Source organism: Pleurodeles waltl, chromosome 9 (assembly GCF_031143425.1).
Source record: "Pleurodeles waltl isolate 20211129_DDA chromosome 9, aPleWal1.hap1.20221129, whole genome shotgun sequence".
Taxonomy (NCBI): domain Eukaryota; kingdom Metazoa; phylum Chordata; class Amphibia; order Caudata; family Salamandridae; genus Pleurodeles; species Pleurodeles waltl.
Window position 1 is genome coordinate 1087952402 of NC_090448.1, and position 24490 is coordinate 1087976891.

The window sequence follows — 24490 nt, forward strand, 5'->3', positions numbered from 1 at the left end:
GGTTGTGGTCTTCTAGGTGTTGGGTGAGTTGCTGGTTGATCACCTTGTCAAGGACTTTTGCTTGATAGGGGAGCAGAGAGATAGACCGGTAGTTGTTCAGTTCGGCAAGGATGCCTGATGCCTTTTTCAGGAGGGGCCTCACTTCAGCATGTTTGCAGGCCTCCAGGAAGGAGGCCACGGTAATGGAGGTATTCAGGACCTTCCTGCTTGTTTCTGATTGTCTTGCTTTGGGTTGATGAAATGGTTGGGGCAAGGTTCCTTGGGTGTTCTTGAGTGTATGGAGCTCATGATGAAGATAGTGTCCTGCGTGGTGAGGAGTTCCTAGTGGGTGAAAAGGTGTTTGGGGTTCATGTTTGTGCATGTGAGCTGTATGATGCAGACTGTGGCAGACGGTTGGCATTCAAAGATTTCATAGATAGCCAAGATCTTGTTGTGGAAGAAGTCCGTGAGGTTGTCACCCAGTTCATAGGAGGGAGTGATGTCATTTTTGGTGGCTGTGGGAGTGGTGAACTCCTTCACGATGGTAAAGAGTTCTTTGCTGTGTTTTGTGCTGGCTTTAAAAGCAGTGAAAACAAGGCAGAAAGCAAGAGAAAGCACTCAGAAAACCAGGGAAAGGAGGGAGAAAGCAGTGAAAACGAGGCAGAAAGCAGACAAAAGCACTCAGACATATGGGGGAAAGGAGGGCAAAAGCAGTGAAAACGAGGAGAAAGTACTCAGGAAAACAGGGAGAAAGGAGGGCGAAAGCAGTGAAAACAAGTCAGAAAGCAGGAGAAAGCACTCAGAAAAACAGGAAGAGAGGAGGAGAAGGTAATAAGAACGAGGCAACAATCAGGAGGGAGCAATGCAGCAGTAGGGGAAAGCTGGCCTGGGACCCTGGTCTTCTGTTTTGGTTGGGATGAACTTCTGGTAGGTGCTGGGGTTCCCAGTCTGGATGAGGTAACATAAAACACTGGTTTAACTAAACATATATATGATTAGAAAACAATTGAGAGGGAAGGGCAAGTACCAAAATGTGAAAGACGAAAGAAGAAGGGTATTTTCTTCTATAAGCCAGATCCATTGGGTTTGCCAAAGCCAAGAGGAACTCTGAATTTGTATTTCAGAAGCAGCCTGTCTGCTGGGACCATGGAGCTACTGGGCACACTGAATCTCATCAGTGGCTAAATGTGGTGTCTAAGAAGACAAAAGGTCATTCCTATAATGACACCTATTAGAAGGACCACCTTTGGCATCCCTAGCATATCATTTGTTTTTTTGTAAAGTAAACCAATGTGTCTTCCAGTGAAGAACACTAACAAAAAGAAAACCTTTATGTATATGATGCGTGTATGAGATAAAGAATTGAATGTGACAAAATATGATGACTAAGTACTTTTGAGACGTCAAATATTTTCCTATGTATTCAATTGGAAGCATTTTCTATGAGGTGGAAGGACATATCTAAACAGCCAACAGCATAATGCTGGGACTAGAGTTCCCCTCTGGTCTGATCCAAGACGTGATTAATGGTATCTTAAGCCCCAGGGCTAACGGGGGTCACCCAAGCCACCCAATGGCTTGGAGGGGGCTGACCCACAGCTCACTCTTGTGTTATTCCAACAATGTTTTTCCTGTAGCATGGAAGTCTGTGCTGTTTAGCTGTGCCACAGGGCTGAGGTACCATGCTTGCATTTTTCAGTGCTGACAACTTTGAAATGCCTGCACTGTCACTCATAATGTATTGTAGAATTAGTCAGTAAACTGAATGTTCACTGAAGACAAATGTAGTGATATGGAGGTCATGAGTTTGAATACTAGTAAGGCAGACTCAGCATTATGTTCTTCAGAGATTGGTCATCAACTACCATAAATTGTATAGTTTGGATTCAAGTTTAGCTTTGTAGGAAGTTGGATCTGTATGTACTATTTCAAAGTAAGAAATAGCATGCACAGAGTCCAAGGGTTCCCCTTAGAAGTAAGATAGTGGCGAAAAGAGATAATTCTAATGCTCTATTTTGCGGTAGTGTGGTCGAGCAGTAGGCTTATCAGAGGGTAGTGTTAAGCATTTGTTGTACATACACACAGGCAATAAATGAGGAACACACACTCAAAGACAATTCCAGGCCAATAGGTTTTTTTATAGAAAAATATATTTTCTTAGTTTATTTTAAGAACCACAGGTTCAAGATTTACACACAATACTTTAAATGAAAGGTATTTCACTCAGGTATCTTAGGAACTTTGAATCAACACAATAACATGTACAGTTTTGGCAAAAATGGCAATAAGCTATTTTAAAACTAGACACAGTGCAAAATTCAACAGTTCCTGGGGGAGGTAAGTATTTGTTAGTTTTTCAGGTAAGTAAAGCACTTACAGGGTTCAAAGTTGGGTCCAAAGTAGCCCACCGTTGGGGGTTCAGAGCAACCCCAAAGTTAACACACCAGCAGCTCAGGGCCGGTCAGGTGCAGAGGTCAAAGTGGTGCCCAAAACGCATAGGCTTCAATTGAGAAGGGGGTGCCCCGGTTCCAGTCTGCCAGCAGGTAAGTACCCGTGACTTCGGAAGGCAGACCAGGGGGGTTTTGTAGGGCACTGGGGGGGGGGGGGAGTCAGCACAAAAAGTACACCCTCAGCGGCACAGGGGCGGCCGGGTGCAGAGTGCAAACTGGTGTCTGGTTTGCAATAGGTTTCAATGGGAGACCCAGGGGTCTCTTCAGCGATGCAGGCAGACAAGGGGGGGGTCCTCGGGGTAGCCACCACCTGGGCAAGGGAGAGGGCCACCTGGGGGTCAGTCCTGCACTGGAGGTCGGATCCTTCAGGTCCTGGGGGCTGCGGTGCAGTGTGTTTCCCAGGCGTCGGGTTCTTTGAAGCAGGCAGTCGCGGTCAGGGGTAGCCTCTGGATTCCCTCTGCAGGCGTCGCTGAGGGGACTCAGGGGGGTCAACTCTGGCTACTCACAGGGTCGCAGTCGCCGGGGAGTCCTCCCTGTAGTTAGTTTTCCGCAGGTAGAGCCGGGGGCGTCGGGTGCAGAGTGGAAAGTCTCACGCTTCCGGCGGGAAACGTGTGGTATTTAAAAGTTGCTTCTTTGTTGCAAAGTTGCAGTCTTTGTGGAACAGGGCCGCTGTCCTCGGGAGTTTCTTGGTCCTTTTAGATGCAGGGTAGTCCTCTGAGGCTTCAGAGGTCGCTGGACCCTGGGGGACGTGTCGCTGTTGCAGTTTTTCACGAAGTGGGGAGACAGGCCGGTAGGGCTGGGGCCAAAGCAGTTGGTGTCTCCGTCTTCTTTGCTGGGCTTCAGGTCAGCAGTCCTTCTTCATCTTCAGGTTGCAGTAATCTATCTTCCTTGGTTCTGGGTGCCCCTAAACACTCAATTTAGGGGTGTGTTTAGGTCTGCGAGGTTAGTAGCCAATGGCTACTAGCCCTGAGGGTGGCTACACCCACTTTGTGCCTCCTCCCAGTGGGGAGGGGGTCACATCCCTAATCCTATTGGGGGAATCATCCATCTGCAAGATGGAGGATTTCTAAAAGTCAGTGTCACCTCAGCTCAGGACACCTTAGGGGTTGTCCTGACTGTCCAGTGATGACTCCTTGTTTTTCTCATTATCTCCTCCGGCCTTGCCGCCAAAAGTGGGGCCATGGCCGGAGGGGGCGGGCATCTCCACTAGCTGGGATGCCCTGTGGCACTGTAACAAAGGGGGTGAGCCTTTGAGGCTCAATGCCAGGTGTTACAGTTACTGCAGGGGGAGGTGAGAAGCACCTCCACCCAGTACAGGCTTTGTTCCTGGCCACAGAGCGACAAAGGCACTCTCCCCATGTGGCCAGCAACATGTCTGGTGTGTGGCAGGCTGGTAAAACTAGTCAGCCCACACTGGAAGTCGGGTATGTTTTCAGGGTGCATCTCTAAGATGCCCTCTGAATGTATTTTACAATAAATTGCACACTGACACCAGTGTGCATTTATTGTGCTGAGACGTTTGATACCAAACTTCCCAGTTTTCTTTGTAGCCATTATGGTGCTGTGGAGTTCGTGTTTGACAAACTCCCAAACCATATACTCTTATGGCTACCCTGCACTTACAATGTCTAAGGTTTTGCTTAGACACTGTAGGGGCATAGTGCTCATGCACCTATGTCCTCACCTATGGTATAGTGCACCCTGCCTTAGGGCTGTAAGGCCTGCTAGAGGGGTGACTTACCTATGCCATAGGCAGTGTGAGGTTGGCATGGCACCCTGAGGGGAGTGCCATGTCGACTTAGTCATTTTCTCCCCACCAGCACACACAAGCTGGCAAGCAGTGTGTCTGTGCTGAGTGAGGGGTCCCCAGGGTGACATAAGACATGCTGCAGCCCTTAGACCCTTAGAGACCTTCCCTGGCATCAGGGCCCTTGGTACCAGGGGTACCAGTTACAAGGGACTTACCTGGATGCCAGGGCTGTGCCAATTGTGGAGACAAAGGTACAGTTTAGGGAAAGAACACTGGTGCTGGGGCCTGGTTAGCAGGCCTCAGCACACTTTCAAATCATAACTTAGCATCAGCAAAGGCAAAAAGTCAGTGTGTAACCATGCCAAGGAGGCATTTCCTTACAAGCTTTACTTAGACAAAATAGTAACTGTAAACTAAAGAACATGCACAGCTTTTAAAATAAAATCACAAAAATAAATTAAGATGCCATGTGCAGGCAACATTTACAGCCGTTTGATATGAATATTAATGCAAGATTTGTTCGTGTAGCAAGCAACTGCCAAGGCAACCGAAAAAATAAATTGGGAGGCATCTTCAGCAGATTCAGTACCACATGGTTTGTAAATAAAGCCTGCCCCTTCAACAAAGTTAGGAAAAACTCCTTGAAAACCTTGTTAGCAAGAAAATGCACAAAAGACCAACGCCACGAGATGGAATACACAGTAAATAGCCTGCCCCCTCCTCTTCGGTTTTATACTGGTTAGGGTTGACCAATGCTCTTAAACTCCTAACGTAAGCAATATCATCCCAGAATCAGAGCCTAAAGAAGAAGTGCCTAAGTAAAAGGTTTTGGATCTGCACATGCAAGTCACTCTCAGCAACTGCTGCAAACTGCTTGCGGTACTAAATTTAAAATGGAAAGAGGCCAACTAGGTCCTCCAAAGAAAGACATGCTATGGAGGGAGACATTTCTTTCTACAGTCCCATAAAAAGAACCATTCACAAAGGTTTTATCCTAATGACTGAAAGAACACAGGCCTAACTCCAGTTGAATTACCTTCAAAACCAACCTATCTCTCTTCAAGATCTTACCTTATAGTGTTTTCAAATCGTATGTCTGCTGCTGGATTTTGCAACCTTTGGAGGAGCAGCCATTGCTAATAGATCGTCAGGCACGCCTTCTTACATAGCATTCAATTGAACTTGGTCCGTCCTGTCTGGTAGTACTGATGGGTGAAAACATTTGCAAAACCAACATGTGAGCGCTGGTAAAATACAAAAGAAACCATATAATTTCACAAGGAATTGGTCTTAAATTATGTCATCGTCTAGATATTAGTTTTTGCAAAGGGTTCTATGCAAGCATCTTCACCAAATGAAGAGACAACTGTTAAAGTTGTCTCACAGGCTCCTACTACAAAGCAAGTGAATGCTGTTGTAAGCTACATTCAGTCTTACTGACCTCCTGACCCTAGTACTTTAGAACACACTGAAATAATGTACATTCTGCAAAATCTTCTACTAGAAAGAATCACTCCCAGGTACTTTTACTGGCCAGCTTTATCACCATTGGACCTAAAAAGATATAACTGATGACTATTTTTAACAATTTTTTTATTTTCTTTTAGAACAACGGATCGCCCTTTATTTATGCATGGGCTGCATAGAACGGAGCAAGCTACTTATCTAACTTCAGTTTGATGTCTCAAGAAGGCTTGCTGTCTTCATGTATGGATCCAAGTACTCGTATAGAAAAACTGATCTGATAAATAGGTAAGAAAAATGTGTTAAGCAATTTTTAGGTTAAAAGCGAGTTTTACTGCAGAGCCAAAAGTACATTCAGTTATAAAAACAAATGTGCAAAATTGCAGAAGTATATTTAAAAAAAGCTATAAATATAATCAAAATAATACATAAAATGCAATAGGGTATGTGTGGCAGAGAAATAGTCTATATTCTAGAGAAAGTCCCAGAAGGCCTGGTATTACAGAATCTAAAACGCAGCAGTCACTTTTGTTAAACCTCTTGTTTGTACTTTTGAACATCGAGTTCAAGAATGCTGTGGCACACTGATATCGGGGACAAAACGCCTAGGGACAAAATATTGAAAGGTACAGCTATGTGCCTTGAAAATAAATATATATGTGTGTGTGTGTGTATATATATATATATATATATATCATAGAGGGACAGATGTAGAGTGAGATATAGAGATCTATACATATTTTATCCCTAAATAATCTGTCAATATTAGTGTGCCACTATATCTGAGGAGCCACACCGAACCATACTACTTAACACATGATGTACATGTTAGTTTTATTCATCTTTTTAATTGCAAATTCTCTGAATGTATGACATAAATATTGAATATGTAAGTTTTTGACACTTGGACATATGATCTGTTTCTGAGATTCTGCTTGTAGGGCACACAACTCTTGTTGGAATTTCTGCTCCTGTTACAATGACTAGTGTACATTATAAATCAATTTGGTTGAATATTATTCATAGAAACTCTCTGCTTATGTGCAGCTTTGTGCCGGAAAATAACTGAACCTGAAATGAAAGAAAACTACTTATTAAAGTAGACTCCATCTTGAGTTTAGGGCCTTTAACAACCGTTATTTGCGTCGGCAGTGGACCACAATGCTTTAATTGGAAAAAAAACTTGTCTGCTGTCGTTGAGATAACTGGTATTCCTTGTTTGAATCTTAATAAACATTGTGGAGTCTTTGGGCTAGCGTGGAAAGTTTGCACAATTCCTAACATATGGCATCATTGCAGTTGTGGCTTAATAAGACAACAGCAGTGACGTTACCTTAGCCTCGAACACTTTTGCCACTAACAGACTTGTTTGAGCAGAGAATAGTGTTCCAGATTCCAAAACAACTTCCTTGATTAACAAGAAGGTAATCGAACTGTAGCTATAATTAGACCTTATTTACTGATTATTTGATCGAGTAACCAGACAATGCTAGCCTGACAAACTTCATGACATCTCTGTTACAATTTTACATTGCACTGTCTGAGTTGGTGAACCTAACTGGCAAAAGCCGCAAAACAAAAAGATTTTTGTGTGAGATTGTCCCCGAATTATAGATTTGTAAACGTGCCACCATCTTCCTGTTTTGCTCATTCATTTTAATTTGACCCTATACCCCTTACTAAACAAGCCCACTCCTCATAAAATGCAGTCACTTTGCTTTTTTACAATATTTCTGCTTTTCCTCTCTCTATTTATCTCATCTCTTCTTCCCTCACTTTCTGTTGGTTTTCTCATGTTCGCCTCTTCTTCATTCTTTGATGACAATAAAGCTGTTCTTTTCCTTGCATTGAGCCTCTCTGCGCCATTTCAAAATAGAAATAGTGGAAATACTCTAGCAATGAAAATGTAATTGTGGCCCTACCTTTGCCTTCTTTGTACAACTCCTGTTTTTTGTTCCGGGTTTTGTTCTTTTTAATTTACCTTTCTGTTGTGAATGCTAGAACATGAAAAAATACTCTGGTGATAATTCCCCAAACCCCTGAAATATAATTTGTCTGCATTCCTGCCAATGAGGTCTAATAGGAGAACCTATTGATTTCATTCATTTTGTTAAAATAATCAAATATTTGCCCATTTCAGCACGATTTCAATAAATAGGGACAACCCAAGCCTTACAAATGTAACCAAACAATGACCACGAAATATCTGACCACCATTTCACGTTCGTTCCTTACTATTGGTTCTTGATCATCCGGGTAAACAATAATCACTTGAGCATTTTATATTTGATTGTGAACATTAAAATGAATACATTAGTATTTCAGCCATTAAAACAAAATTAATCTGTTTGGCTCCTGCTAGCTCTCTAGAGGTAGATTCCTCATGGCTTCTTTGCCTGTGTTTCTGTTTCAGGTTTTGTTCTTATCTAATTAAATTTACCTTTCAGTTGTGAATGATAGAAACCGGAAGAAATACTATGCGTTTTAAAAACCTTTTTCCCCAAGTCCATGAATGCTGTGCTGCAAACGCCAGTTCATATTGTTAGGAACTATCATGTTGGTTTAGTTCTCTATTGTTTCTTTTGGTGGTGAAGAGCACTGTTTGTAAGAACCTACCTGAAGTAGAAGCACAAATCTACTCACTTTGTCACTAGATATCGATGTGTAACCTAATCATACAAACGGCTACAATTGTAATAGTTGATTATTATGGAGCCAACTAGAAATGCTACTTCCTTCTGCCTATAAAAATCCAAAAGGAGTTTTTTTTCATTAATGTAATGGTCTTATGCAATTATCAATTTTTTTGTGTCGTCATTCATTGACTTTACAAACTTTTGTAACGTTAAAGCATCTCCAAATTATTCTGTTTCTGGCTGTCTATTTAAGAGTTGCAGTTGTTTGTAATATTTATCCTGTCAATATTTACTGTCTACACTGAGGACTAATGACTGTCGTAGAAAGATTACATTTAATAGAAGCAATGTGTTTTTCATCATGTAAAATCATTCTTGGAATCTGAGTAAAGCATGTTCTTACCAACAACCTTAGAAGGTTCCAGAAAAGATTTCTGTGATGTTTATAATAAAGTTCATTGTAAAAATGAACATTGTGTTTGTTGAAACTGTAGTTCGCTTTTTTTTAAAGATAAATATTTAATCTGTTTATAGGAAACCAAACAGTTAGTTGATTATAGTCCAGGCATATTCTAATAAATGTACATCTTTAAAAAAAACTATATATTTTATTTATAATTTTAAAACATATCAAAGAATAAACACATAAAAATGCAGTTCAAACATGAACACTGTACCACATATAAGTGGTACAACACCAGTACAAATCATATATAATATCATCATTTGAACTCAGAGGACAAATCAGCAGTGGCAGGCAGAAGACAATTAGTACTAAAATGGAATAGATTGACATGAGTGGAATGAATTTAACATGAGCTGCCATCATTAGATGTCTGTGAAGTGGGAGGAGAAGTGGCTAATGTAGACAAGTAGTCCCTCAGCGGTTGCCAAATGTCTCTAGGTCTAGACATCACAGGCTGTAGTGAGGCATAAAGTTTGCTATTAGTGTTGCAATACGTGAGACTGGCCAACCAGGAATGAACGCTAGGCGCATGTTTGGACCCCATCGAAGTGCATCCTCCCGCTTAGCCATCAGGAGCGATATCGCAGTGAGGCATCTTATGGGCTTTGGTAAGTCACCTGTGTAGCTGAGAAGGGCCGAGAGTGAGTCAGTTCCCAGAGGCCAGCCAACATTAGCCGACAATCTTTCATATACCTCGCGCCAAAAGGGACTAACGTTAGGGCAGGTCCAGGTCATATGTGAAAAATCAGTGATCAAAGCACAGTACTTGGGGCAAGCAGCAGAGCGGCTCGGGTCCATTCGAGCAGTGTCTCTGGGGGTGATGTTTGCCATTCTAATGAATTTGAAGTGTACTAGCTTGTTGCGTTGGTTAGGTGAGAAGAATCTGGTCTGCGCAAAGCATGCCTTCCAGACTTTTTGGGATAGTGGATGACCCAGATCTCTCTACCAGGATTCCCTTAATCATGCATCTGGAATCGGGGGAGCCCTAATACAAATTAAATAGAGTCTGGATACGAAACACGCCCGAGTCCACCGTAACAACCAGGGTAAGTGGTGGAAACTCGGCAGCAGCCAATGGATACATAGTGTAGTGTGCACACATGGTGCATTGTTGATGGCATAGTACAAAGGGCCTCATTATGACCCTGGCGGTACAGAACCGCCAGGGTCAACGGGGGCGGGAGCACCGCCGACAGGCCGGCGGTGCTCCCTTGGGCATTCCGACCGCGGCGGTAACGCCGCGGTCGGACCGGGACAACTGGCGGTCTCCCGCCAGTTTCCCGCTGCCCAAATGAATCCTCCAAGGCGGCGCAGCATGCTGCGCCGCCTTGGGGATTCTGACACCCCCTACCGCCATCCTGTTCCTGGCGGTTCGCCCGCCAGGAACAGGATGGCGGTAGGGGGTGTCGCGGGGCCACTGGGGGCCCCTGCAGTGCCCATGCCAATGGCATGGGCACTGCAGGGGCCCCCGTAAGAGGGCCCCGCTAGTATTTCACTGTCTGCATAGCAGACAGTGAAATACGCGACGGGTGCAGTAGCACCCGTCGCACCTTCCCACTCCGCCGGCTCGATTACGAGCCGGCTTCATCGTGGGAAGGTTGTTTTCCCCTGGGCTGGCGGGCGGCCTTTTGGCGGCCGCCCGCCAGCCCAAGGGAAAACTTGGAATACCCTCCGCGGTCTCTGGACCGCGGAGCGGTATTTTGGAGGGGGGAAGTCTGGCGGGCGGCCTCCGCCGCCCGCCAGACTTAGAATGAGGGCCAAAGTGTTGCACTTGTGTGGTGCCTGCAAAATGAGTATCTTTAGTGCTTGAAAATATGTGGTCATCCGGAAAGACATCACCGAAAGTGTGACGTTGAAAAGCACGTAATGTACATTGCACCAGCGCCTCCTGTGTAATGGGTATAAATGGATTATTAATCAGGGTCAGTGCTGTGGAGTACAATGTGTTGCATTGAAGCAAACAAGTCAGTTTGCGCCATGCCCAGCTAGTTGTGTAAAGAGTCTGAATATCTCTGCGATGTTAGTGGAACACCCTTGTGCAAAAAGGCACTGAGCTGGACAGGATCCAACAGGTCCCGTTCTGGGATAGAGTAAGGAAGGCGGGCATCAGGATGATACCAGTGATACGTGTATTGACATAGCACCACTAAATAGTAAAGCTGGAAGTGGGGGACCCCAAACCCACCCTGCTCATACGGGGAGAATGAGGATTTCCCATTGACTGTGCAGATGTTTAATCGCCCATACCAGTCGAATGACCAAACTGCGAAGTGTAGCAAAAAAGGAATTAGTGAGCTGGATTGTAATATTCAGGAATAGAAATGGAGAAGCACAATTTTCATGAGTGATATCTGGCTCGACATAGAGATCGGCAGCTTCTCCCATCTATCCACCTGTGTGGTGAATCTCAGGTCCATAATTTAGCCGTAGCGCCTGCTCCTGTCTGTGTAAATGAATACCTAAATATTTCACAGAGTCAGGGCATCAGGGTAAAGGTAATTTTGTCTCAGGTGGACTGGTATTGTCAGTCAGCGGAAACAGCTCCGACTTACTCCAATTTATATGCAGCCTAGAGAACTCTCCTAAGCGAGTCACTTCTGCCAATATTGGTGCAAGGTTCATATTTGGATGGCGGATGAACAGCAGGATATCATCTGCATGTAGCAACACCAGGAGCGGTCCACTGCAGTCCCTTGTGGATATGTCCCTTATGTAAGTGGCATACCAGGGCGTCCATTGCCAGAATAAAGAGCAGAGGTGACAAAGCACCCCTGCCATGTGCCGCATGTTATGGGGAAAAATTAGGAGAGCTCGCCATTAAGCCGGGTGGCTGTTGTGAGCTGCGGGTAAAGCAGGGAAATCAGTTTGGTGTAGCCTCGGGGAACAGTGTGTAAAAAGAGCCATTCAAGTAAATCAAAAGCCTTTTCAGCGTCCAATAAGGCGATCGCCGCCGGAACCTCTGGGGACACTCCGTTTATCACCGCAAAGACAGTGCAAAGATTGATAGAGGTACAGGGGTGCGGAACAAAGCTAGACTGAGCAGGGGAAATAATCATATCCAACAAGAGTCAGAGGCGGGTAGCAATCATTTTGGCCATGATCTTATTGTCAAAATTTATCAGAGAGAGGGGGCTATATGCCCCACAATATAGAGGGTCTTTGCCAGGTTTGGGCAAAAGGGCAATAACCACCCCTCTCATAGATGCAGGAAGAGCCCCAGCCTCCAGAGCCTCGGCATACACTGATACTAGATGAGAGCTTAGAATATCTTTGTATTTCTTGTAAAACACCCTGGTAAACCCATCCAACCATCCATCCATCCATCCCATCCAGCGTATCTATCGCTTGCGACACCTCAGCAGAGAAGTGTTCACCATGGAACTGTTGTTGGGCAGATGTTAACCAGACCATAGCAATGTCATCTTGATAGTCCTGTAAAGCGGGACCCGGCGGCCCCACTTGTGCTGTATAGAGCGTGGAAAAATATTTGAGAAGCTCCACCTGGACCTCAGCAGTACTGATGGCAGGCCTTTTAGTTTCAAGTATATGGGACGCAGGACATGGGGGTCTGATCAGTCTGGCCAGCAATCTCCCAGGCCTGTTCCCCTCCATATCTACAGGCCGTTGTATACTTGATCATATAGTGTACCTCCAGGCCTACCAATACGTTAAACTCATCAAGCGAAGACGTACGACAGCCCAGTTGGGAAGCAATATCGGCAGCCTCCGTTTCCCGGTTAATATCAACAAACTGTGCCTCCATCTGCGCTAGATCACAACGTATTTCTGCACAGAACGGAGCATCCTACAACGCCATCTCTGAGAACCTCCAAAATGTCCTGGCCCCACAAGCCGCTGGTATAGAAAGTGCATGCAGCACCAGGGAATGGTCAGATAATGTCCAAGGTAGGTGCGTGACATCTGTAACCCGCTGGTACTGCAGCACCATTATACCTTTCCGGGGGTTATTGAGGCTGCGTATGTTCCAGGATAGGAATGTAAGGTCTAACAACTTTTTCGTTGTGGGGGTGATAAAGGTACATCTTAATTTCTTGCCAAATGTCCAAACAGAATTCCTTCAAGTGAATGAGGACTATGGAAGTTTGTTTAGACTTTATGTGAAAAATATCACCATACTTTTCTTCCTCAGGTGTACTGTGATAGGCAATATTTTTTTCTTAAAACGTGAATACCAGGCTTTTTCTCTCAACCCAAATTCTCCTGCTAAGAGGATCCAAAGCACATTCCCGTCCGCACTCCTAGCCTGTTATGGTGAAGCAAACAATACTGTAACCAATAAATCTCCTTTTTTAGCGTTTAAGTTCGTGCAACATACACAGGCATTTAATTAGATAATACTTGGCCGGCTTTCCACCTCTCTGTTGAGAAACCATTAGCTGTGGTTGCCTAATAACCTCTAACACACACAGTCAATCCGGCACCATAACTAAGTTTTATTCCAAGACAATTATACGCTCTTGGCATTATCTCTAAATAGGGATAAATGTGAAATGCTTCGAGCTACTCTTTCATAGTTTGATTTTGCTAACAAAATATACAAAAGCAGCAACCTGGCCGAATTCATTTTGATGAGAAGGCTGACATAGCCTGTAGCTACTTTGACACAAAGTCGACACAGACAGATATAATAAGAACCTTTAAAATATGGAGTATTACAGTAGTCCTAAGGCATCTCACAAAGGAAATCTATCCAAGGGAAAGAACACTCCCGCGTTTGAGGGGCTTTGAAGCACAAAAAGAGAGCGCTACCTGCCCTGTGTGAGTGCAAGAGGCCCCTACAATAAATAACCGGGGGGGTTTCCCGCACCATAGCCAGAGCAAGGCTGCTCCACTTCTTCTCTGGTGGCCTTACAGACTTGTGCAGAGAAGGACTTCCTAGCAGGAAGTCCTGCTCACTTGAAGATTATTAAAGTTTGTTTATGAAAGAATGAGGAATACATTCTTCAGCAGTCTAACCAATCTACGTTGCAGAGCTTAACTGAATTTTGCAGTTTTAGCATCCCAGTTTCTCTCTCAGTTCTGAGGCCTGCCCTTACAAGCAGGCATAGTGCTCTTGCTTCCCTCCTCATAAGTTGTGTCATTGCCAATTAAGACGAAAATCTTGGCACTGGGCTACCATATAATGATGTGTATGGAACAATTTAACATACCTTTCCTTCAATACAAGTCTGGACGGGGCCAACAGAGCTCTGGCATTCTTTAATAGGAGTGAGATACCTTCCTTCCATACATTCTTGCATGCATTCACACACTGTCCCAAGAAGCATAAAAGAGAGGAAAGGTTGCTGCAGGACTAGGTGCCGAGGGGACCTCATTCCATCTCGTAGTGGGTGAAATATGCTGTCCTGAACTCACAACCACATTCTTCCAGGCTAAAGACCATGCAGTAGCTGATGCTTTCAGTGCCTCTCTTGTCTGGGAATAAAAGCAATTTTATACCGCCACTTAAGATTTCTTCACTGTCAGTTGTGACAGTCACCATAACCGTGTTATGCGTCGTTAGTGGACACCATCACAAACCTCTGGATTATCACCTTAAAGCTGCTTTTCACTTTGTCGTAATTCATCTCTCTTTCTCTCTTTATAACGAATTCTTTATAATCTGCCAGTCCCAGCAAACCTCACCGATAAGAGGAGGATGCGATGTTTCCAGGATTCATAGAGTTCACTTAGACTTTGTTCTGGACATGACAAATTAGTAAAAAGCAAGAGGGGATCCTGGAGACCCGCAAAGACTTTTGAGCAGTCCAGTAGTTTTAGGCGTAAGATGGATGACACAGAAAATTAGAATAGACGTTAAGTGGTCTCTAACTAAAGCAAAACACCCGAATATTATGTCCTGGAAGACAAACCCCAGGAATGACTACATGATTTCAAATGATCAATCATCCAACAACCAACGCCAACATTCATCGCTAGAGGCAGCATTTAGCTTTAATGGTTTGATCAAAAGAACGAGAGAATTTAGCATTTCCTTCACTCTATGCCAGAGTACTGAATGGTCAGTCCAAAAGAGCAGCGAATATCCTGCTGTCCACTGTATCCCTAAAAACAAGACAGTAAATTAGGAGAAACTGCCTATGCCACTTGAGAACAACAGGTTAGCATCAGGGAGGTACACTTTCTCTTTAGAGATGAGGGGAAAACAATTCGTATGCTACTCAACCTTTCCAATGTTTATGAATTTGTTGAATTCAAAATTCTGCTGGGCAGGATACAACAATAGTCAGGTATAGCCAGCTCACTTTTTTATGGAGTTAGTCATTACCGACGAATTACAATCCAAAAAATCTGGATTGGGTGAGCCAAATTGTCTACACACCCTGTCTTATGGCATGCCAAAGGATCATCCCGTCCAGGTTTTTTTAAACTTAATATCTAGATACTCCATTGGCACAAATAATAAATCAATACCATGTGAACTTTAAAATATGACGCATAGATCCACTTCCAGATAGTAGGCAGTCCCATTTCCAAGTCCAACTCAGTACCCATTGACTGGGATCTCGGCCTTGGAATCCCCTTCTCCAACCTCTCTGAAAGTAAGGAACCTGAGGTTATTTTTGTTCCTGAACTTCTGTGTGTTATATATGACTATATGGATCATCTGCCTTGACAGCTTTATCCAGAATGTATTGTGAGCTTCCTCTCTGATGCCTCTAGGTGGACACTGTAAAGACCTTTTCAACCAAGCACAACAAACAGATGAACAATACATGCCTTTTATCTCTTGCTCTTCTTCTCCCCACTACACACTCCGGCTAATCATGCATGATACCCAAATTTCTCCAACACAGGCCACATACAATGCATTGTTCTTCCAACTAAACACTCCCGTGGTGCAGCATGCAAATTATTAACTAATCTGCATCAGAGGTCCCATCCGCATATAAAGTGCTATATAAATGCAGCTATAGCACAATCCAATTATCATTGTCCTGGTCAATGATTTTAACTTCTGACTTTAGTCCTTTATGTCTCAATTGGCCACAGGAGTACACTTCTAAAGTCCCACAGGACCTCAGGGAAGTACCTAGAGACCCACGTGGTGACAGGTAGAGACCACAGCAAGGTCCAGTCCTGATCAGCTGGCAAGTTGCAGGAAAATGAATCTTTTAGCTTGTTTTGTCACTGTAGCTTGAGGAGTTCGGCCTTATGACCCTTGGAGTCCTGGAGAGACATCAGTTGCAGCCTTCAGGACTCTTCTCAGGTCACAGACAGCAGGGAAGTCCTTCTTCTGTTCTTCTCAGGTTCAAAAAGTGTTCTGGTTTCAGGTTTTGAGGGTGCAGTTTTTATACCCGGTGTAAGCCTGTGGGTGGGGAACAAATCATTTGTCTACCTGCTAGAATGGTTCTGGTCAGTTTTTCTCTTTTTGCTGCATTTGGACCCTACCTGGCTAGTGAAACAAAAGGCAGAGGCAGGTTGAGTATTAGGTTCCTTTATGTGTGCTGGGGCAGACCACTTTAAAGTGTAATCATGGCAGTGCATAGCTCCTTCCCCGCCATCCTGTCAGGGAAGGAAGACCTACTCCCCTGTACACCCAGGTCCTTTGTCCACTGTCTGGTTCCAATACACATTTCCTCAGTTGAGGAGCCATTAACAGTCCAGGGGCAGCTGGCCACTCACAGAAAGGCCCCAGAAACATTAGACAGGAAAATTACATCTTTCTAACAGTGGCATTTCCAAAACAATAATTTTAAATCCAACTTTACTATTAAAGAGGATTACGGCTCCCAGTTTTCAGTTTTTACTGATTTTTACAGATAGATACAGACAGAAAACAATGTGTTTAAAACAATGTGTTTCCTGCCTGTTTTTATTTTTAAAAGTAGAAAAATACTGAAAATTGGGCTTCTAATGAATTCTGTGGTGAATTACAAGACAACAGATGAGCAGGTAGAGAACATTGGGAGTTGAAAACCAGGATAACATTTCTTTAAATACAGGCATTTATGAAAATGTATTTGTGGTAAATTGTTCATATCTACCTGTAGGTGTAATGTTTTGCTATATTTGGCTGCTGAATTTGCGAAAATATGACAGACATCAAAGTATGAGAGCATGTTTCTCCTTAAATAAATGTGGAAATGTACCATTTTCCACTCCACTTACTCACAAACCACAAAATAAATATGGCTAAATACTAATAAGATGGCCAAAAAATATGGATGAATACAGACAGAAATGTAAAAAAAAATAACATAAAAACCAGGAGCCCTAATTACAATTAAAATGAGTGGACAGAGTATTTATCTACCTGCTCCCAAACTGAATTTGTCACTTAATAAATGTGATAAGGTAAACCAGTGTTAGTCTATGGGAGGCCAGCCTTGCCACAGTGAAATATTACGTTGGAGAATTTTCACTGCCAGGACATGTAGTACATGAACTATACATGTCATACTTCTGAAATACCATGCACCCCTCCCTATTAGCAGAGAGGGCCTACCTTGGGGTAACATAAGTATTAAAAAGGAAGGTTTAGGCCTGGCAAAATGTTTGTTGTTCTAGGTCGAAATGGCAGTTTAAAAGTGCGCTATATGTTGCAATGGCAGGTGGAGACATGTTTTAGGGACTTACTTTAGTGGGTGGTTGAATGAATCATATGGTCCACTAATAGCTTTTAATAATTTAAAGACCCTTAGTCCAGGCAATGCCATATTATAGTTGAATGAAAAATGTTTTTATTCAGCATAAACACAATAACAGCATAAAACATGAGCTACATAATTATATGATACTATACAAAATTAATCTAATGTATAACTTACAACCTCATCAGTAATCTTAATTCATAACAATTCACAATTAAAATAACCTCATAAAAAGACTCATCTTGCCTATCAGAACCCTATTCACCGTATGTTTTATAGAATTATATTATAAACTTGCCTGGAGCAAGCCCATCCTAACCCAAAAATTTCTAAAAATATCTTAAAATGTAAGTATGACAGGTTGGTCGAGATAATGTGACACGTGCTTTGACATTAAGACTTCTTTCAAAAACTTGATTATAGGTCATTTCCCATTTCTCTCGAGTGGAACAACAGCTCTCACACATATAAGAATACAATCCAAAACAATTAAATGGGGAAAGTAGCTTAAAATCCTACATCTAGGCTTACAATGTCATTATTGCTTAAAATATACTTATGTGGGTAGGCCTCGTACCTGCAACAGGAAACGCCCAAAAACGCAACATGGATACATCACATTTTTACATTGAAATCTGATGTGTTTTTTTGGAAAATGCCTAGCTGTGAGTTTTTGCCTCTAGCTCAGTGGGCACCTAGGGAAACCTAGCAACCCTGTGCATTTTGTAAAACTAGACACCTAGGGAAATCCAGGATGGGGTGACTTATGGGGCTCTCCCCAGGTTCTGTTACCCAGAATCCTTTGCAAATTTCAAAATTTGGCAAAAAAACACTTTTTCTTCACATTTCGGTGATGGAAAGGTCTGGAATCTGAGGGGAGCCACAAAGTTCCTTCCACCCAGAACTGCCCCATGTCTCCTGATAAAAATGGTACCTCACTTGTGTGGGTAGGCCCAGTGCCAGCAACAGGAAATGTCCCAAAACACAACATGGACACATCACATTTTCCGAAAGAAAACTGACCTGTTTTTTGGAAAGTGCCTAGCTGTGGGTTTTGGTCACTAGCTCAGCTGGCACCTAGGGAAACCTTGCAAACCTATACATTTTTTAAAACTAGATACGTAGGGAAGTTCAGAATGGGGTGACTTGTGGGGATCTCACTGAGTTCGGTTACCCAGAATCCTTTGCAAATCTCAAAATGTGGCAAAAAAACACTTTTTTCCTCACATTTTGGCACTGCAAAGTTCTGGAATTTGAGGGGAGCCACAAACGTCCTTCTACCCAGCGTTCCCCCAGGTCTCCCAATAAAAATGGTACCTCACTTGTGTGGGTAGACCCAGTGCCCGCGACCGGAAATGCCCCAAAACACAACGTGGACACATCAAAATGATCTATTACAAAACTGTTTTTGCAGGCGTGGGGACACCTGCGATTTTGGTCCTGGGAGTGACGGTCATCTAGGGAAACCTACCAAACTGAGACATTTTTCAAAACTAGACACCCGGAGTCCACGGAGATGTGGCTTGCTTGGATCCCCCAACATGTTCTTACCCAGACTCCCTGCAAACCTCAAAATTTGCTTAAAAAAACATATTTTCCTCACTTTTCTTTATAGGATCACCGGTACACACTTTCTACCACCCAGAGTTCCCATTACCCGGGACCAAAAATGCAGGTGCCCCCTCTGCAAAAACATGTAGATTTGTAATAGATCATTTTGATGTGTCCACGTCCTTCTGTGATGTTTCAAACATTCAAATTGTGAAAAGAAACGCCCTTAGGTTATCCTAAAAAGACCCCTCACCCAACAACCTAGTTGGTTGCATGCTTCATCATCCGGTCCCACCTGAAACACCTAGCATGTGTATTGCTACATACACTAAGTGCATGCGGCAGCACTACGTGCAAGGTAAACAGTGGTGCAGAGTGTGGACCATTGGCCTCTGCTTTCATTGGCCTTCGCTTCCATTTTGGTTCACGACTCCATTTTGTCGAGTCTGGTTCGGTGCGTAAGGCACTGTTCTGTGTTTTTCCACAAGCTTCGGCAAGCTGAAGGGTGGGGTGTTTTTCTGCTCAACTTCGCTCCATCTGCCTGGTACGAAGGGCGCTATTTACATTCCACGAGCTATCAGTTAGAACAACAGGGGGATGCGCCTGTACACAAGGAGGAATGCAAGCTTCACCTTGGAGTCCTCTCCTGGGAACTTGGCCCGTTCTGAGGAGACGTCTCGAAGGGTGAACAAGGTACCGCCGATTGCACAATTTGTAAAGGAGGGGGTCTTTTTCTAGAAAAGACTCCTGGGCGTTAGTAGATACTATAAAAGTTGGGGGCCTGGATGGGCAGGTTTAGGAACTCTCTTCTGGGTTGGACGCAACGCCAGGAGGACTGATTGTCCCGAACAGAGGCTCCCTGTGCCAGCTGATTTGGGTTCCCCAGCTTTGTGTACGGCGGAGGGATGCAGACGCTCTTTTCGGTGAAGCTTTTCAATTTATTAAGTGCATTGTGTGTGCGCGCGTAATATGTACTTATTCTTGCAGTCATTTTCATGCTATTGAGCATTGAAGTATATTGTGTGTGTGCGCGTAATATGCACTTATTCTTGCAGTCATTTTCATGCTATTGAGCATTGAGGTATATTGTGTGTGCTTGTATTATATGCACTTACTCTTGCAATTATTCACAGAGTGCTTATATCTTTATCATTATTCTCATGTTATTCTCCTGATGTATATATATATATATTAGTGTGGTTTAGTTTTGCTAGCTGAGAACTTGCCCCTTAAATAAACTTGATTATTCTACTTACGAAGGTGTTTGAGAGTGATTGCTTTACATTGTGCCTTAAAATATCCTGAAGTGCATAGTTTTGATATTCTGAAGAGTAAAGCAGCACAGCATGTCAAGGGTGTGCTTCAACGCCTGATAACAGTGGAGCGGGTTTTTTCGTTTTAAATTTTACCACACATACTGGTTGGATTAATAACTGGAAGGCCAAAAAACTGAACCAATGACTCACAACTCGTGAGCTGTAAAACCACAACAAGGCACCAATCGCCTTACAGTCCATTCACACACCTTTCGTACATGACATTCACAAGAACATTCACGCCTCCAGCCGCGGGCCCAACACATTACAACACTTGCATCAACAGACACCGCCATTTAAGCGCCTATCATTTCCATACGCCCACATGCCTGACACACCAATCACACCAGATGACGGAGTCTGTGGACTGGTATTTGGCTAGCAGTGTCACTATTCACACCGCCAGCCAAGCGCCACTCCAAGCACACCGCCGTCGTTTTTTGTTTTTTTTAACAAAAAAGAAAACACGAACTAATTATAAGTACAAAACCACAAAAACAAAAGCTCTAACTAAATACATGGCAGTAATGTCAACCATAAAACTGAACAAAAAATATAAAACAATTTAGAACAGGCAGTTTACACTCACAGTAGTTCCCAATAATTATTTTTGATTGTGGTAACTTCTGAAACAGCCAGCCACACACAGCCCAGGCTTAGAAGGACAATCGGGGCAGTACAAACAAGTCACCCTACAGATACCTCTTCGGGCACAGACTCTAGATTTCTTAGCGGGAAAGTCTTTTTTGGGAGTGGGAGGAATCTGATCAAGAAAGTAGCGATCTTTCAATCTAGCCACATCCTCCACCACTGCTACTCTAGAAACTCTTGCCTGTTGCACCACAACAAGGCTCTCTCTCACAGACTCCTGAAATTTAACAACTTTCATGGAACAAATGTATAGCCAACATTTTATACCAAACCTAAGACTTACGAACAGCAGTGTAAGGTTCAAACCTCTGATCTACTCTATCAACACTACCCATGTGCTCGTCCAAAATGCACGCCGGTTTGCGCACTGCGGCAACCTGACCCTAAACAGTCACAGGGAAAGTACTCTCATCATGGGTGATAGTTAGCATGTAGAAATCTTTCCTGTCTGCAAATTTCACAGCTAGCAGCTCATCATTACGCAAGGCACTGCACTGTCCCCTCTCATGTTTTTTACACACAAGCTCCCTTGGATAGCCTTTCTGGTTAGAGCGGATTGTGCCACAAGTAACAGTGTCCACTCTAAACAATTCCCTGAACAATTGCACACCAGTGTAGAAGTTATCTAGGTACAAATGGTGACCGTTGTTAAACAGTCGTCTACCAAGTTCCCACACAAGTTTCTCACTAACTCCAAAACTGGGTGGACATCCAGGAGGGTCAATACTGGAACCCCTACAGGTGTAGACCCAGAAATTATAAACATATCCTGTACTACTTTCAGACAGCATATGCATCTTAATTCCATACTGTGCCCTCTTGCTAGGAATGTCCTGCCTAAAAACCAAACGGCCCTTGAACAGGACCAAAGACTCATCTACAGACATTTCTTTCCCTGGAACATAGACCTCTGAAAACTGATCTACAAAATGATCAAGGACAGGCTTAATCTAAAAAAGACAGTCAGAATCAGAGTGATCTTGTGGCGAGGCTAAAGCATTGTCAACAAAATGCAGCATGTGAAGAAGAAGCAAATACCAATTAGTCTGCTCATCAATCTCTTCCAAAAATACATTGTCCATAAACAACTGAAAGAAAATGATAGACAAAAAGTTTTCTGTATTGACTCTACCTCCCAGGAGACCAGTAAAGGCAGGCAATTCTGGCTGTTCCATGTTTGGGGCAACCCAGAGTTCATGTCTTCCAATGAAAAACCTTTCAGCCCCAGGCTGCTGCACTATTGGCACATCAGTGTCCTCCTCGAAAACAGGCCCTTCATCTGCATTGAGAGTGGCTTTCACATCAGAAGATTCCTCTCGGACAGAAAATTCACTTCCAGAATCTTGCACTTCCTCCTCTGCCCCAGATGCAGAGTCAGTCTCATAATCATGGTCAGAAGACAACTCAAAAAGCATACCAACATCCTGCTGAGCGGTCACCCTGCGCCTAGCCATGATACTTTCTAAGAAAAGTAACATGACAAATGCGCCAACAACCAGCACTGCCTAAAATAAGTAATAAACAAAGTGTGGCTTTATCACAAAGAGTTTTGTACTCAAAAACAATACCACTCACTTGCCTGAAAAAGCTAGACTCACCAGCAACTACTCTGCACAGACACAGCAATCACCAATGATATCCCACTAAAAAGAAAAAAGAAAAGAAAATTAGGCAAAACACAACACTAATATCATTGTGCAAAAATCAAAGGAAATTTCACACACAATCCTGCATTTAGTACACCACTTACAAAAATGTCATTCATGCATTGCAACAATACTCATTTCAGGTAAATAGTTTTTTTCTTACCTAAAACATGCAACTACGCAAACTGCAGGTCAACCACTGCCAAAACTGCACGGAGTCACATCAAAGGAAGCAAAAGCTTTGAACTAGAACAAAAAGGAGAAAGAAACTTTTATAATCACAAATGCAAATACTTTGCCAGTTGACAAACACCCCGCCACCAAACATTCAGAAATTTTCCCTGGTGTCTAGTGGTTTCTGCCCCCCTTGGGGGCAGATGGGCCAAAAAATACTTGGTCGATCTGCCCCCAAGGGGGGCACAAATGGGCAACAGTTGTGTGCCCCCTTTGTTGGGTGACCCTTACCCATGGGGCTGACACCCACACAAAAAAAAACAACAAAAAAATGCCTGGTACCTTGGTGGCTTTTGCCCCTCTTGGTGGCAGATGGGCCTAAAAATAATAGACCGATCTGCCCCAAAGGGGGGGGGGAGGGGGGGGCAGAAATGGCCAACAGTTGTGTGCCCCCCTTGAGGGTAGACTCTTGCCCTAGAGGCCACCCCCACACCAAAAGAAACATAAAACAAAATAATCCCTGGTCTCTTGCCCAAGGGGCTGTCCCCCAACACAAAAAAAACAAAATTAGAAAAAAAATCCCTGGTGTAGATGGGCCTAAAAAAGTAGGCCGATCTGCCCCAAAGGAGGGCAGAAATGGCCATTGGAAACGTGCTTCCTTAGGGGGGCGACCCTTGCCCCAGGGGTTGCCCACCCACACAAAACACACAGACGATCCCTGGTGCCTAAGGGGTTTCTGCCCAGCTTTTTGATTTTATCTTAGTCTGTTGGCTATCCTGGTCGAGGACAAAATAATGAGGCCACCCAAGCGGCGACATTGACCTAGCCGCGTAACATCATTGGAAAGCCTCAGAAAGCCATCAACTGGTTCAGGTTCTTCGCATAGCCAAGTTTCCTGGAAACATATATTGTACTTTCCCAAGTTCTCTTTGAATGAGTCTTGTTTTAGATGTTTCTTATAACCTGAAAAACCAAAGGGCTATGCAAAGTGGTTGATTCCTAGTCCAATTCGCTTAGCCCCCTCCCCCTCATTCCCCCACCCCCACTATAATTATCACGGCGGTTTAAAATGGGATCAAAGCGATTCTTCCTCATTGGGCCTTTAGGGTCTGCAGCTTTGGTCACACTTAGTCTGCCCTTTCCTTCCTCCATACATGTTCTTACTTTTTTAGGACCTTCGAATCTGTACTGTCCTTGGTCTTGGAGCAGCCCTGCATGGCAATTGACGGCTCTACGGTTACTGTCTCCATTCTGCACTTCCCTTATTTGGACTAATCTTATGCCCTCTTTCTCTAGTTCCTTCTCGGCTCTCAACACCAGTTGTCTAGCACAACCTAAGTAAAAAAGGACCTTTGTCACCTCACACCCTTCAAGATTTGTAGTGAATCCTATGTGCTTTATATCTTCTGACCCAATCTCACGTAGGCTAGGATATTTACTCATCACTTCTAATAGTTTGGAATGATTCAAGGGCTTAAGCTTCCTCTGTTGTTTCCTGCCAAACAACCTTCCCCAAGGTTCCAAGTACACCCACATACTCTCACTTCTATTGTTGCCCTCCAGTCTCCTCATAGAACCCAATCCCCTAGATAGTAGCAAGGGGCTACCCTTCTCCTGACGTTCTAATCTTTCTTCCCCTCTACTTTCCCTGCTTTTTACATTCCTCTTAATCTTACTGGTTTCCTCGTTTTTCTTACTTTCCCTCGTTACAATCCTTTGGTCATTCCTCTTCTCTTTTACTAGCTCATTACCTTCTTTATCTGCTACTCTAGGTCCCCTTTGAGGTGCACTC